Source organism: Chelonoidis abingdonii, chromosome 2, assembly GCF_003597395.2.
Source record: "Chelonoidis abingdonii isolate Lonesome George chromosome 2, CheloAbing_2.0, whole genome shotgun sequence".
Lineage (NCBI taxonomy): Eukaryota > Metazoa > Chordata > Testudines > Testudinidae > Chelonoidis > Chelonoidis abingdonii.
Genome location: NC_133770.1, coordinates 183554816 through 183571066, shown reverse-complemented (window position 1 = coordinate 183571066; position 16251 = coordinate 183554816). Strand labels below are relative to the sequence as shown.

At 44.0% G+C, this 16251-nt stretch overlaps 1 protein-coding gene and 1 pseudogene across 9 annotated transcripts in view; both read right to left on the bottom strand.

Moving 5' to 3' along the window:
- Window positions 1-16251, bottom strand: part of HIVEP1 (HIVEP zinc finger 1) — a 193496-nt gene that overhangs the window by 14803 nt on the left and 162442 nt on the right. The gene's annotated exons all lie outside the window — the stretch shown is intronic.
- Window positions 1344-1473, bottom strand: LOC142046441 (U4 spliceosomal RNA; annotated as a pseudogene).

Genomic DNA, 16251 nt, shown 5'->3' with positions numbered 1-16251 from the left:
AGGAAGGTTGAGGGAGGAGGAAAGCAACGGGTGCGCTTCTTGCAGGGGCAACCCCTGTGAATACTGACACGGAGCACCTGTGCTCTCTGATACACTGGATCTCTGTTACACTTGCCTATTATTCTAGGCAGGACAGTGCACCACTGACCGCTCTGGTCCGCAATCCGAACTCGGATGCGGGAGTGCCGGTAAACAGGGAAATCCCCGAGAGCTTTACAGTGACATTTCCTGCTTTCACGTGTCCAGCTCTGATCACCACGGGTGGCGATGCAGTTCAAATGCAAAAGTAGCTCCTGCATTGAACCTTACGGGAGATAGCAGATGTCATCGCTGTATGGTGAGACAAATCTCTTTTATCAGAGCTCCGTTAAAGAACAGGAAATGCCAAAGCCTTTGAAAAATAAACTACAGGATACACAGCGGTGCGTGACAACAGTAACGGGAAGCCAGACACTCAAACGGATGGTCATGGAGGGAGGGAGGGGGTAATGAGGACTACAGCTACCAGTCTCCACAGCGGTCTCTGAAAACTATTTGCATTTTTGGCTGCGCGCCCAATGTCTGCAGCGTAATACACGGTGTCTTGCGTGGTTCACGGAACAGCTCGTCAGTTTTTTCCCCCCCTCCAGCACGGTAAAAAAAAGTGAAATAAATAATTCCTTGAGTACTGTAAATGTCACCCTCTGTGTACTGAATGCTGCTGGCAGACGCGATGCTGCTGCGGTGAAGAGCAGTATCCGCTCCTCTGCCCCTCCCCAGGGGTAGACGGCCGCCCAGTGAGTGCTCCTGGCTGAGTGTGGCCGGGGGCTCCGGGGTGAAAATGGGAATGACTCCCTTTTTCTGACAGTGGATGGTACAGAACGCCTGGTAACTGTCTTCATCTTATCACCTGGGGGCTGAGCTTCATCAGACCCCTTCCTCTCTTGCGTAAAGAAAAGATTCTGAACTGCATGGACTGTCATAGCCCATGGTGGCTCCCTCCCCCTCATTTGATCTCAGTAACTACTCTGTGATTCTTATTCATGCATTCTTCATAACATCATGCCAACAATGGGTGGGGGGCACTGCTGTGGTAGCCCAGGTAGGTGGGAAGCAACGGTTGCGTTACTTGCAGCGGCTCCTCTGTGAATACTGACACGGAGCAGCTGCGCTGTGCTACACTGATTTTAATACACTGTATCCTATTCTTGTCTGGACTGACTCTATTTTTATTAACCGTAAAGGGCAGGATTGACTCAGTCCCAAGTGAGTTAATCCCCATTTTCCTTTCAAAAATTTACACAGGGTTATTATCCGTTCTGTCCCATTTACTGGTGAGTGTAACAAAAAGAGGGAGATGGTAACAGTTTCTGCTGTCTACAGTAGTACTGTACCATCTACCACCAGGAAGGGGGAGAGGAGCGGATTTTCAAGTAGCAATAATCACACCTCAGATTAACTTCATTGGTTATGATACTGCCACTGTGCAAAGCTCTAATGCTCTTCAGTGCTGCAGATTCGCCTCTATCAGTAGCATTCAGTACAAAGAGGGTGACATTGTAAGTACTCAAGGATTGCTTTATTTAACTTTCATTTCTCGTGCTGGGGTAGGGGAAGGAAACTGAATAGCTGTTCCGTGAACCATAAAAGACACCGTGTTGTAAGCTACAGACACTGGGCGCTAAGCCAAGAATGCAAATAGTTTTACGAGACTGCTGAGGACTGTGGGATAGCGGGAGTCCTCAGCACCCCCTTTCCGTCCTCCATGATCCCCCGGCCCCTGATGCTAATGTTAATGGTCACGGGGGGTTCTGGGTAAATGTCGTCAGTCATTCCTTGCTCCGGGAAAACATCAGCAGACAGTCCTTTCGCACATTTTTCTCCTGGATTGCCCTTGCAGAAACAATAGCACGGCAGCACTAGAGACCGTCGGCTTTTTGTTTTTCCCGTCACCATTTGTGTACTAGATGCCGTGGAGACAGAGGCGACACTCGAGCGCTACACACCAGCATTCAATTGCTTTTGCAATGATAGCAGAGATGGTTACCAGTCGTTCTGTACCGTCTACTGCCAGAGAAAACTGGCAATGACATGACGGTTATCTCTCCTTCTCTGAACTGTCCGCTGCTATCATTCATGAGTGCCCCTGGCTAAAATCAGCCGGGGCAACGCAAAAGCAAACTTGGGATTGACTCACTGGCCACTGAGTCAATCCCTCCCTTATGCTGTCTAAAAATAGAGTCAGTCCTGACTACAAGAAGAGTCAAAGCAGCAGAGAATCCTGTGGCACCTTATAGACTAACAGACATCTGTTAGTCTATAAAAGTGCCACAGGATTCTCTGCTGCTTTTACAGATCCAGACTAACACGGCTACTCCTCTGAAGGAAGAGTCAAGTGTATTAGAAGAGCGCAGCTACTCCATGGCTGTATTAACAGGGGTTCCCCTGGCAAGAACCACACCATTGCTTCACCTCTCTCCCCAACCCTCCGCAGCTACTGTGGCAGGGCCCACCCCCCATTTCTGTCATGCAGTCGTGAGGAATACAAGAATAAGAAACATAGACTTATTCGTGACATAAACCGGGGGGGGGGGGGGCACTTGGAGGCAGGCAGTCGTGGCTATGACAGTCCAGGCAGGACATACTCAATTTTTAGAAACCAGAAGGGAGCGATTGACTCTGCCCCAAGTGAGCCACTCCCAATTTGGGTTTCAGAACCATTGTCACAGGGGCACTCATGATAGCATCGGACACTAAACTGTGATGCACTGGCCAGGTAAACAGGAAAAAGCCTGAATCCCCGAACTTTTGAATTCCATTTCCTGATTGTCCACCGTGAGGGTCAGCACACACACAGGTGACCACACAGAGCTCATTTGCACTCGTCACAATGCAGTCTCCTGATAATCGAAGAAGAGCGCCAGCTTGGACCACACAGGAGGTTCTGGATCTGATCGCTATCTGGGGTGAGGACTCAGTGCTCACAGCACTGCGTTCCAAAAGACGAAATGAAAAAGTTTTTGAAAGAATTTCAAAGTCTATGGCTGATAAAGGGCACAGCAGAGACTCCCTTCAGTGCCGAGTGAAAGTGAAAGTGAAGGAACTTAGACAGGGTTACCAGAAAGCCAGAGAAGCAAACGGAAGGTCAGGCTCTGAGCCGAAAACATGCCGCTTCTATGCTGAACTACATGCAATTTTGGGGTTCAGCGCTACCAGTGCCCCACCCCTGTCCGTGGATTCAGACTTTGGGATTGAAATATCAAGTGTTTCTGAGGATGTAGCCGAGGGGGAAGATGGAGACGAATTTGAGGATGAAGATGAGCGTGGTGATAGCACACAGCAGTCCGTAAACCCAACAGCCAGGATCTTTTTGAGACCCAAGAATTACAGTCCCTGCGCTCCCAAGCGAGAAGCCCAGACAGTGAAGCCATGGAAGCGACCTCCGGTAAGTGTCCCTTCATTCTGTACCAAACACGGATTAAAAAAAGACGGTTTTTTTAGATCGCATTGACACCAGGGCTTTTGCTGCAGTCGCAGCCATTACTGTTACAGGAAAATTTCGTTAACATGTCTGGGGATGGAGCGAAAATCCTCCAAATTAATCTCCATGAATCGATCGTGGAGGAACTCAAAACCCTTATGCTATATGAGAACATTTCTGGCCAAGACAGCCTTCTCCGTTCCCCCATAGTAGGTAACTTTTCAACGCCATGCATTTTGCAAGACATTTGGTACTGCAGGCATTGAAGGCATTGCACTGAAGGCATTGCATAAACAAACGATCTGCCTCCTGCGGTGCTATTGTCAGGAGAGAGATATCATCCATTGTTACCTTGTAGAACATCAGGAATGTAAATAGGGGGCAGACATGGCGATTTTGCTACTGGCCAGCGGGGGGGGATGGGAGGAGGGATAGCGACGAGTTTTCAGCGTCTGGCAAGCAGGATTCTTCCTGCTACCAGCAACGCGCTGCGGGGGGTGATGTAGGGTGATCACTAGCAGCGATCGTATATGATAGGAGCCATGCGCTGTTGGTGGATGTGAAAGAGGGGGGTTTGGGCTTTGCAGGTTCCTCTTAACAGGAGCAAGGCATCATATAGATCACTGTGTATATGAACGGCGGAGAAGTCAAAATTTTAAAGCCTCACTTACCATCGCCGCGTGGACGTACGGTTGGCCGTACCTGCGTCTGTGTGTGTGCCACACCAGTCACACAGACACTGAATATTTAAACGATACAAAATGCGACCTTGTATAGAGATCACATGTGCTCTGTAAGGTGGATAGTGTTCTATGTGAAAGAGTACTATCATTGCTCTGTAAAAGGTATCTTTCCACATACTTATCACCCTGGTTTGCCTTCCCCATGCAGCTGCACATTTCTCTGAAGTCCCTATGCCATCACGAGGGCGTGCTGTGATACGGCGGGAGAAGAAGAAGACGCGAGATGAAATGTTCACAGAAATTATTGAAGTAACACGCAATGAGAGGGATAAACAGAATGATTGGAAGGATGTGGTAGCAAAGTACAGGAAAGATGCCAGTGAACGATCTGAGAGGGCTAGGCAGGAAGACCAGCGTTGGAGAGAAGCAACGCTGGATCTGCTGCGTTCTCAAACTCCTCCAACGCATGGTGGAGCTTCAGGAAGAGCAGCACAGTAGCAGAGTGCCACTGCAGCCCCTGTATAACCTCCCTGCAAGCCCACGTCCCATATCTCCCTCACCCAGACGTGTAAGAACGCGTGGTGGAAGGCTTTCTGCACCCGCCTACTCCTCCACACCCCTGCAGAGTTCAAGGAAAAGGCTGTAATTACGCTACAATGTGCTTAGTAGCCTTTCCCTTCCCCCTCCTTCCAAAGCACAGCAGTCAGGGACACCTTCCTAATTCTCTGCCTTTTTTTATAGTTCCTTTGTAATACAGAATACATCGAAAGGGGAGGGTGGGTTGCTTACAGGGAAATCTAGTAAGGAAAAACTCATGATTTTTAACAGATGCATAATTACTTTTAATGAATAATAAATGATTTTTAAACGATACAGAATTTATTCCTTCGCCAACCTGTAATGAAAAGGGGGAGGGTGGGTTGCTTACACTGAATAAGTCCATCAAGTGCGGAGGGTTCATCAAGGGGAAGCAAACAGAGTCACACCGTACCCTGGGCCGTGCTGAAACTCGTTTTCAAGGCTTCTCTGATGCGCAGCGCCTCCAGGTGTGCTCTTCTAATCGCCCTGGTCTCTGGCTGCTCGTACTCAGCGGCCAGGTGATTTGCCTCAGCCTCCACCCAGCCATAAATGTCTCCCCCTTAGTCTCACAAAGATTGTGGAGCACACAGCAAGCAGCAATAGCAAGCGGGACATTGGTTTGGCTGAGGTCTGAGCGAGTAAGTAATGATGATCGCCAGCGACCCTTTAAACGGCCAAATGCACATTCTACCACCATCCGGCACTTGCTCAGCCTGTAGTTGAACAGCTCCTGACCACTGTCCAGGCTGCCAGTGTATGGCTTCATGAGCCATGGCATCAAGGGGTAGGCTGGGTCCCCCAGGATAACTATAGGCATTTGAACATTCCCAACGGTTATTTTCTGGTCTGGGAGTAATTCCCTTGCTGCAGCCGTTTAAACAGACTAGTGCTCCTGAAGACGCGAGCGTCATGAACCCTTCCTGGCCATCCCACGTGGATGTGGGTGAAACGTCCCTTGTGGTCCACCAGTGCTTGCAGCACCATTGAAAAGTACCCCTTGCGGTTCACGTACTGGGTGCCCTGGTGTTCTGGGGCCAAGATAGGGATATGGGTTCCATCTATGGCCCCACCACAGTTCGGAAAACCCATTGCAGCAAAGCCATCCACTATCACCTGCACGTTTCCCAGAGTCACAACCTTTCGTAGCAGCAGCTTAACGATTGCTTTGGCTACTTGCATCACTGCAGCCCCCACAGTAGATTTGCCCACTCCAAATTGATTTCCGACTGACCGGTAGCTGTCTGGCGTTGCAAGCTTCCAGAGGGCTATTGCCACTCGCTTCTCCACTGTGAGGGCTGCTCTCATGTTTGTATTACGGCGTTTCAGGGCAGGGGAAAGCATGTCACAAAGTTCTAAGAAAGTGCTCTACGCATGCGAAAGTTTCGCAGCCACTGCGAATCGTCCCACACCGTCAAAACAATGCGGTCCCACCAGTCTGTGCTTGTTTCCCGTGCCCAAATTCGGCGTTCAATGGGTAGTAGATGCCCCGTTAATAGCAGTAGCTCCAAAACGCTGGGGCCAGCGGTTATGGAGAATTCTGCCTCCATCTCGTCATCGCTGTCCTCGCCGCTCAGCAATAGCTGCCTCCTCCTCTCCTCCTGCCTTTGCAGTTCATTGTTCAGTATAGTCAGCACGCGAGGTGTTTTGAACAAGCGTCAGAATACCGTTTGTGATCAGGGTCCATGATTGCTGTGGCTATGGCGTTGCTCAATGCACTCCGCGAAAAAGCGCCAAAGGGTTGGTCTGCTGGCCTTCACAAAGGAGGCGGTTGAGGCTGTACCACACGCACTCACCCGGGGCAATGTTTTATGCCCCATCAGGCACTGTGCTCTCACACGGAAGTGGGATATATAAGATAGCTGAAGGAACAGCTAACCCACAGTGCACCGTCCTGAATCGATGGTAGCCTTGGACCATGGACATAAGCAATCGATTTTTTGATCGCACTGTGGACGCGCAAAACCGATTTTATAACATCGGTTTTGTAATATCGGTTTAAACTACTTCGAAATAATCGTGCAGTGTAGACGTACCCTGAGTTAGCCTCTCCAGATGTGTTTCCTTTGCTTAGAACACTGGTGAATGTGCCTAAAAACTAGTATCCAAAGTTCTGCAAATTCTTATCCTGGGATTTTCAAGCACTAATAGCTTTGCAAATACAAAACTAGTTTTCAGTCTAACTTTCCATGGCTCTTCTGTTCTATAGTTTATTTCCCAGTCAAAGTTCTAACCCCATCATTTTAGCACAAAAACTGTTTTAAAAAAATCAACCTCAAGAATACTTTATAATGGCAAAAACATTTGGAGAGGGGGAATGAGGATGTTTTATTCTCCCTCAAAAAATGGCTGAACTACCGTTTTTCCCTCAAACGTTTCCAAAGAATGTTCTCCTTAGGCCACAAATGAGACCTGAACCTTCTAGCCTGATAAATGAAAATTTCAGGAAGTTAACTGCAAACAGCGATTTAATAGAAAAAAACTAACATAACTTTTCACTGTAGATTTTCTAGCACTTCAGCTATAATCATAGTTAGTAAAACTGAGTTTTAATCCTACTTATTAAAGTACACTAGTTTATGGGTAAACCCTCTTGATTCATTTTGTCCTTATGGCCTTGGCCTGCCAATCAGATCAGTATTTTTGACCATGGTATTGATTAGTTAGTTGCTATAATGGCATTTTACCTCCAAGAGGGAAAGAAAAGGCTTAAAGTTCCTCAGCACAGCAGCATTAGTTGGAATTATTAGTATCTTAGGATACGTCTAGACTACCCACCATATCAGCAGGTAGCGACTGAGTTCTCGGGGATCGATATACCGCGTCTCATCTAGATGCGATATATTGATCCCCGAAAGTGCTCCCGTTGACTCCGGAACTCCACCAGTGCGAATGACGGTAGCGGAGTCGACAGGGGGAGCCACAGACATCGACCCCGCACTGTGAGGACAAGAGGTAAATCGATCTAAGATACTTCGACTTCAGCTACGCTATTCACGTAGCTGAAGTTGTGTATTTTAGATCGATCCCCCCTTCCCCCAGTGTAGACCAGCCTTTAGTATGTCCATTACTGAGAGAGCATAGGGCTGACTAACTCCAGCCCCGCTCTTACCAGTTGAGGATGCTACAAACTATAGGACTGAGGTAGATAACACTAAGCATTTCTTTACACTTACACTTTTATAAGCCCTTTATTTATTTTAAATATTTTTCTGCTTGAATCCTTATTGTATATAGTTGTTTAAAATGCTGTTCATTTTAGTAATAATATTTACATGAGGCATCACAGCAAATGTTTTCATAGTCTAAATTTATAAATTTTTCAATATTTATTCTGATATTGTCAGAAATAAACATGGTGTCTGATTTGACTTTTCAGGGCCTGGTCCTACAGTCATGTAAGTAACTTCCCACTGACATCAAACGGCAAAGTTCAGGGGCTTACAACTTGGCCATATCTGGCTAAATTTTCACGGGAAAAGTAGAAGACCCAAGGACTATTCCCCTGCCAAATTCTAAGCTCCTGCTACAAAGCAGGGAGGCACTAGAACTCTTCAAAGAAACAATTGGGGAAAAAATACAATTTAACATTAGCATAACTGCAATTTTTCCTTAACCTCATTTTTAAAAGGGCAGAACTACTTTTGCTGAAACTTTCCAAAATTGTTCAGCTTGAGGCAGAGGGCAATTTCAGCCCAGATGGCTATGTTTGGCAAAGTTTATATGCAACTGAAAGCAGGGAATTATAATGGAAAATGTTAGGCAATCTTAACTACAAGTGTCAGGAACAGCTCTGCTTATGAGAGACCGAAGGTACTTCTTACTAGCTGAATAATATCCTGGGCTGATAAACATTTCTACCTGCAGCCTTGTATCTGCCTCTGAGTTTATTTTATCCAGAACATGTTTAAACTTCAAACTGGGAACATCTACATTAACAACTAATTAAGGCATTTATTCCATACTATCAAGTTATAGTCTTTATCCAAGTTTAAGAAAGATATAGTATACTATGACAACAAAGGGTAAATATTTTCAAATATTACATTGTATTATCATTAATATATAGCAGCATGTCCTTTGGTAGCCATCACCACCTGACCAGTTTTTCTAATAGTACTGCAGGCACATATTTGAGGTTAAGAGTGTTACCGTCTTGCAATGGACATCTCAAATGCCACAGAGAGACAATTTAAAACTACTTGGCGGAAAGCTTTTAAAGACTTACAGGTAGATGTTAACAAGAAAATTATTAAACAAAATTAGCACCTATTTCTAAATTTGATGGATTACTATTTTTTAAAGTAAACTCACAGGTTTACTTTAAAGATTAAATTTTAGTCTCTGCTCATTACTGTCTGACAGACTCATAGTGACATCTGCTGGAAGAAACTTAAGATCCTCAGATGAGGAGCTGCAGATGTTTGAACCTGAAATTACGTAAAAAAAGAAAAGCTTATGGCTTCTCACATTCTTTTCTTTAAACGAGAAGTGTTATTCACATATAATCCTGCCTTGTGTAAATCTTTTATTATAAATTACCTCTAGCCACAAACATTCTATTCCCAGGTCAGAGGATGCAGAGTTAGAACGCATGTTACATACATTTAAACCGAGCAAATAATAATGTTAATTATTTTCCCTGGAAAAGAAAAAAAGATCAATTTAGATTTTTCTAGATTATCAGTAATAGATTTTTACTGAGGTTTTCATTTATTTTAACCTTTTCTATGCAGGTATGCTAAGAACGCAGAATAAAATAGCATTAAATTAATTCAGAGCCTTGAAAATCAGTTTATGAACTACTGTGATAAATGACACACTGCTAATTAAGTTGGAAAAATCTGATCTTTAGAAAGGCTCATGTAATATTGTTTGAAAACTATAATTCAGTGTATATTACATATAAAATATTTAACAATTACAGTATGGAAAGCAAGAAATATTTTTAGGATGAAAGCTTTCTGCATAGAAACTGCTCACAAATTCTTCTCATCATTGGAGTGTATTGTTAAATAATTTGTATAATGCAGCTGGTGGTTTACTTAAGTCTGCAAACTCTTACACTTGTGAGTAGTTTTATTCAGGCAAGCAACCTCAGTCATATGCACTTGGCAGGATGAGGCCTAGAATGTTTACAGTTCAGAAGAGATACAAATTCATCTGGTCAAAAAGGATATTCTCAGTTGGATTTTGTCACACTAAATAGTTCACGTCTGCTGACAGCTGAATTCATATATTAACATTCCTTACATTGTAACCCTTGGGGACAAGAACATTCCATGGATCAGAAGATAAAAGGTAAAATGACATGGGGATGGTTTCGAACACAAAAAGTGAAATCAAAAAGTATTTACTAATACCCAAATGATGACAAAAGCCAAATACAGAGGACACGGTTAAAAGCTCTGATCCCACAGAGTCTTAACTAGCAAGGGGGAATCTCACTCTCACTCTCTTCCAATGAGCACTGTAGTCCTGTAAATTCTTAAGTGTAATGACTGCAGTGTCTCAAGTTGTTTGAAAAATGGATTACATTAAGTGTGTGCACGCAATAGGGAAATATCTACAACAGCTTTCTGTTCCTTTTTCTGTATGCTGATATGAAACTGTGTAGTACTCCCAGGTGACAATCAACCTCTTTCTGATATTAGCTTAAGGAACAGGGCTACTCATACTGGTATCAGTGCTGGTATTAGCAGGATAACATACGTAGTAGTAAACTTTAACTGTCAGACTCTTAAACAACAAGCTAGTAGTTTCTTTAAATGCCAAACCCTAATTTCAGCTGATTAATCCAAGGAAAAACCTACTGAGTTTTATTGGAGACAACAGCTTAGTTAAGCAGGCATCAACAAAAGACTAGACATGTATATGACCAATAAGAATATGCATTATTACCTATGCCAGAACAACAAATTATAACATGAGACCTACAGACACTCTGCTGCTTCAGGACATAAGCGAACAATTAATTGCCTAAGGGACAGATGAAATTTCCCCTATGACCAAGTCATTTCACAATTGTCCTTTCCTGGATTTCTTGTACCTTTCTCTAAAACAGCTGGTATTGGCTGCTGCCAGAGGAAGAATATTGGGTTAACTGGACCATTGGTTCCTATGATATAAACATGCCACTTCTAACAGTCAGTCAGCTCTTTGAGTAAAAAAATAAAAGCATGCAAAGCTGTCATTTATTAAAGTAAAAAAAAAAGCATATTTGACACAAATAAAACATTCACCACTGAAAATCAAGGTGGTGGAAGGTGAAAGGATCAAATAATACTGATGTTATTAGGTGAAATCAGATGATTTACACTTCTCCAAAGTGATAGCTCAGTGGTTTGAGCATTGGCCTGCTAAACCCAGGGTTGTGAGTTCAATCCTTGAGGGCGCCACTGACAGATCTGGGGCAAAAATCAGTACTTGGTCCTGCTAGTGAAGGCAGGCGGCTGGACTCGATGACCTTTAAAGATCCCTTCCAGTTCTAGGAGATATACCTATCTCCAATTATAAAAAAAAACAACTTTAAAATGGTACAGTTAGTAAATTCTATCTCATTAAGCACATGATACTAAACTATTTAGGGTAAAATTTTCAAAAATGCCTAAGTAACTTTGGAGTCTTACAGTCATTGACTGTAACGGTCAGTTAACTGTAAACGAACGGAGTTGTAAACTCAGAGTAGATATCAAGGGTAGACCGGTGTTAGTCTGGATCTGTAAAAAGCGACAAAGAGTCCCTCTTGGCCTTATGATAACAGATATGACCTACATAGCTTTCGTGGTGATTACCACTTCGTCAGATGCATGTAAGGAAATTTCCAGAGGCGGTATAAATTACAGGCAAGATATGCAGTCTAGAGATAACGAACTTAGTCAGTCAGGGAGGATGAGGCCTCTTCTCAGCCGAGGGTGAACAATCAGAGAGGAGAAGCTGCTTTTGTAGTTGGCAAGCCATTCACACTTGTTTAACCCTTAGCGATGGTGTCAAATTTGCCAAATGAACTGAAAGCTCAGAAGTTTGTCTTTGAAGTCTGTCCTGAAGTTTTTTGCTGGCAGGATGGCACCTCATAAAATCTCAAGTGTGTGGTCTCCAGGGAGTTGAAGTGTCTCCTAAGTTTTGTATATTGCCATTCCTAAATATCTGACTTGTGTCCATTATCGCGTTCAAGGACTGGTCAGTTTGGTCAATGAACATAGCAGAGGGGCATTGCTGGCATGATGGGTATAATTACATCTTGGTGGTATGTGCCTCTGGAAAATTCCATACATGCCATCTGACTTGAGTGGTAATTCACTCACAAAAGCTTATGCTCCACATACATCTGTTAGTCATAAATAACAAAAAAAAAAAAAAATAAGTGCCACAGGACTCAGAGGTTAAAGACTCTTATTTTGTAATAGACAGAGGTGAAGCTTAATAATGTGGTTCTTCAAAAGAACATGATCTATTTCTTCCTCAGAAACTGAGAGCTTTTAATAAACAGAGCAAATGGATTCTTAACAAGACATAGGCTCTTAAATGACTTAGGAACTTTTTAAAATATTACCCTCAGTAAACACGAGGTAAATATCAAGAATATATTCCCAATTTCCCACCTCTACTGGAGATTCTCATATTAATTTTAAAATGTTTTGTTCATATGTAGTTTGCTTCTGTTTTGCTCTGCGAACAACAAGAAACCATAAAGGCTGAAGAAAGTCGGCTTTGGAAAAGAAACAAAATGGTAGTGAGAGATGCACACCAACCATTTACTCTTTTGCATACCCCAAGGGGAAGTTCCTGCACATTTTCATTGAATTCAGGTGGAGTGGTTCATACATCAAAGTAACTCTCTCTTTTGTTTGAGCAAAGACTAGAGAATATTGATGAATAAAAACTTACACAACTGTAAAACACAAAACTAATAAAGGTTATAAAAAACTATGATGATAGCAGCAATTAATGTCCAAGCAGAAAAAAGCTTGGCAATAGAATCAACATGCATTGTCTTTACTGATGCAATGTTAACACCTTACAGTGCATACCCAAAGCTCACAACCTTATCTCAAGCCCTGCTTTTAGAAGGTACTCTATGCTTGTATACACTGACGACCGCTGCCTTGTCAGCAGGTGGGACTGAGCGGGATTCTCTGGAGCTTAGTGCATGAGCTAAAAGCCAACTGGCTGTTAGCTAAGGCTGTAGGGAGACTCATTTTCTCTCCTCTCTAAATGGTCTCAGTCTGACACTTAGATAGGACAGAAACCACACCCAGAAGGTGTATGGGGTACACTTAGGGTGACCAGATCAACTCAGGTCAATATTGGGACGCGGGGGGGGCAGGGCAAGGGGGGGGGAGAAAATCCCCAGCCCACTTCCTCCTCCCTCTGCAAGCACTGGACGAGGCCTGGGAGTCAGGGGAGCACTGGGCCAGGGTGAATGTGAGTCCAGCCTGGCCCTGAGCAGGCAGGACTCGTGCACGGTACCTGGAAGGAGAGTAGTGGGGTGCCTGCGGCGAGGCGGGTGTTTCCCGCTGGTCAGCAGGACTTGGGAGCGCCGCTGTCGCAGCGTGCCACTTGCCATGGGAGGAGAAGCGTCCGTGGCCAAGCTCGGCAGCTGCAGTTCTGGCGCCCACGAACCCCCCGAGCCCGGGCCTGCTGCGGGTCCCAGCCACGCCCTGCTGAGCAGGCCCTGGCCAGTCGCGTCTGGACTGCGCTGCATAGCTGGTGCAATCCCGCAGGCGGTCCTGGAGTAGGGGCAGCAGGCCCCAGCCCCCCCCATCCCGCTTGGGTCCCGCAGGGGAACGAACTGGGCTGGGCTAGGCTGCCGATGTCTCCGCCACAGGATTGCACCAGCTGGACAGCCAGCCCAGACGTGACTGGCCAGAGGTTGGGCGCAGCGTGCTGGGTCCCTGCAGCAGGCCCAGGCTTGGGTGGTTCGGACCCGGGCACCAAAGCTGCAGCCGCCGAGCGCCACGTGCTTGGCCACTTCTTCCCCCCGCAGCAGTGGGAGATGCAGCAGCGGCTGCTGCCGAGTCCTGCTGCCCAGGTGGGGAGAACAGCTGCTGCCTGGCCCGGCGGGCCGCCCCCTACTCTCCCTCCAGGTACCATGCCCGAGTCCTGCCTGCTCAGGGCCAGGCCGGACTCACACTCATCCCAGCCCCACGCTCCCCTGCATTTCCTGGGCATGGCGTGCATGGCAAGAGACGGGGATTTGGCGAGGGAGCCAATGGGGCAGTGAGGGGGCGGGGATTTGGCGAGGGATCCAATGGGGGAAGGAGAGGACGGGGTCGGGGAGGGGGAGGGCGCAAACCCTTCTGGGCTCCAGAGCCTTTGCTTGTTTGTCCTGTGTCCCGACCCAACATTGGTCGGGACACGGGACAAACAAGCAAATATCGGGACAGTCCCGATAAAATCGGGACGTCTGGTCACCCTAGTTACACTGCATGTACTGGCACACAACTCCAAAGTTAAAGATATGTGGAGTCAATTTCTTTAAGGAGAAACAGATATACATGAAACACAATGACAGATCCTTGCATGTCTCGTTAAAGACTGGGTATCAAGTTTTCTTTCCCTAAGAGACGTAAGCACTATCTATCTGGGTGCTTTGTTTTCTCTTGGTATTTGGGCACCTATTAATGATTTTAGCAGTTTTTGCCAAGTGGACACTTCAGATCAGGCTAGGATTTTCAGAGGATCCTAATGGAATTAATGTCTAAATCTCAATGAATTTCTTCTTTTTTAAATCCCAGTAAATTTAACTATAGCATTTTAGTAATTTTCTTGCAAAAATGTTGTGCCCTAATATATGCTAGTCAATTACTATGTAGTCTGTTATAATTAAAATAATAATTTAAAAATAACTTAATTGTCCTGAGTACTAATGATGATTTTAAATCCAAAACCATAATGTTACTACTATAAAGGGAGATATTTAACAATGCAAACATAAACCTATCAATCACTTAATTTTTTTCACTCTAGTGAACAGAACATCCCTGGTCACCTATACTACAACAGGCCAAATGAGATTATTAGAGCTGCAGAATGTTTTGTTTTGTTTTTTTTAAAAAAAACAAAAAAAACACAACACCAAAAACAAAACAAAACAAAACAACAGTTCAGCATTTATTTTTTTTTATTTTGTGTGGAAACTGAACATTTGAAATAAAATTGTTCCTAAGTGACAAATAGATGTGAATATGTAATGGCAGCATATTTTCTGTGGTACTTGTTTTTGTACTTCAGTTACTAAGAGGACTAATTCATGAATTTTCTTGTCGAATAAGTAAGATTACCTTTGTTTTTTCGTTGTCTTCAAAAGGAATAAATCAATTTGTGCTCAGAAAGGGCAAATGCCGCTTCCTTTGTACTTAGAACATTACTGAGTCATACCAACTGAAGAACATTGAGTCACATTCTCAACATTATTAAGAATTAAATTCAGGATGATTCACTTAGTCTGCTATTGGTTGTCACATGAGAGCATGTGCATTAATCTATTACCCTTTCTTCTTTCAATAAACGCTTCACCACTTTTCTCTTTAAAGCCTCCTCCACAATCTAATAAACTATTCAATGTAAATATGAAAAATATACCGAAGACAAAAATATGTCTGATCCTACTGCAGAAGATGGGTGGGCAGATGAATTTCACCACTACACTGATGAATTTCTAGAGCCAAAACTAAGTCCTAAAATAATGTCCTGTTTTACCTCTCAGAGTTGGCTAGTGCTAGTGAACCAGCTTATTCAACTAATCAAAATCTGCAATGTCCCTAATTCTGCATTTCTGGAACACACTCAAGCTCCTTCCTTCTTCTAAGGGCAGCTTTGAGTGTCTTAGAAATACAGGATTTGGTTCAAATTTTATCAATTGTTATAAATGCCTTTTACTGATGTTCATGTTATTAACGAAAAAGTAAAAAGGATGAAGGTGGAAAAGCAGCAGAATTGTTAACTGAATATCACCCACCTAGTGATATACACAATCACTGCTACAATCGCACAGTCTTCTTCTGCATGCAGCACAGTGACTGCTTGTTTGCTTTCTGGGATGAGCTGCACAAAATATTTACAGCAACATGTTCATAATTTGAGCATTTTATTGCAGATTTGACATTTGGTCCAATTTTTGTGAGACTTTTGTATTAAAATTTGACATTTTTAAGCAAAATTATTTTCAGTGAAAATGTGAAATTTTGTGATGTTGAACTGCATGTTCTGCAGGAAAAATTATGTTTCTGAGATATATTGAGGTCTTGTAAAACTGGTGATATTAAACTGGGTAGCATTTTTTGAACATTTCCCAGCAATGGACTTTTAGCAAATGCCATTCCTTTTTTTGGCTTATGTGTCTTTCTAGTACCTTTTACTCTCTGGCCACGTCTACACTACGGGATAAAATTGAATTTGCTAAAATCGGTTTTATAAAACTGATATTATAATTTCGATTTCATGCGGCCACACTAGGCACAGTAATTCAGCGTTGTGCGTCCATGCTCCGAGGCTAACGTCGATTTCTGAAGCGTTGCATTGTGGGTAGCA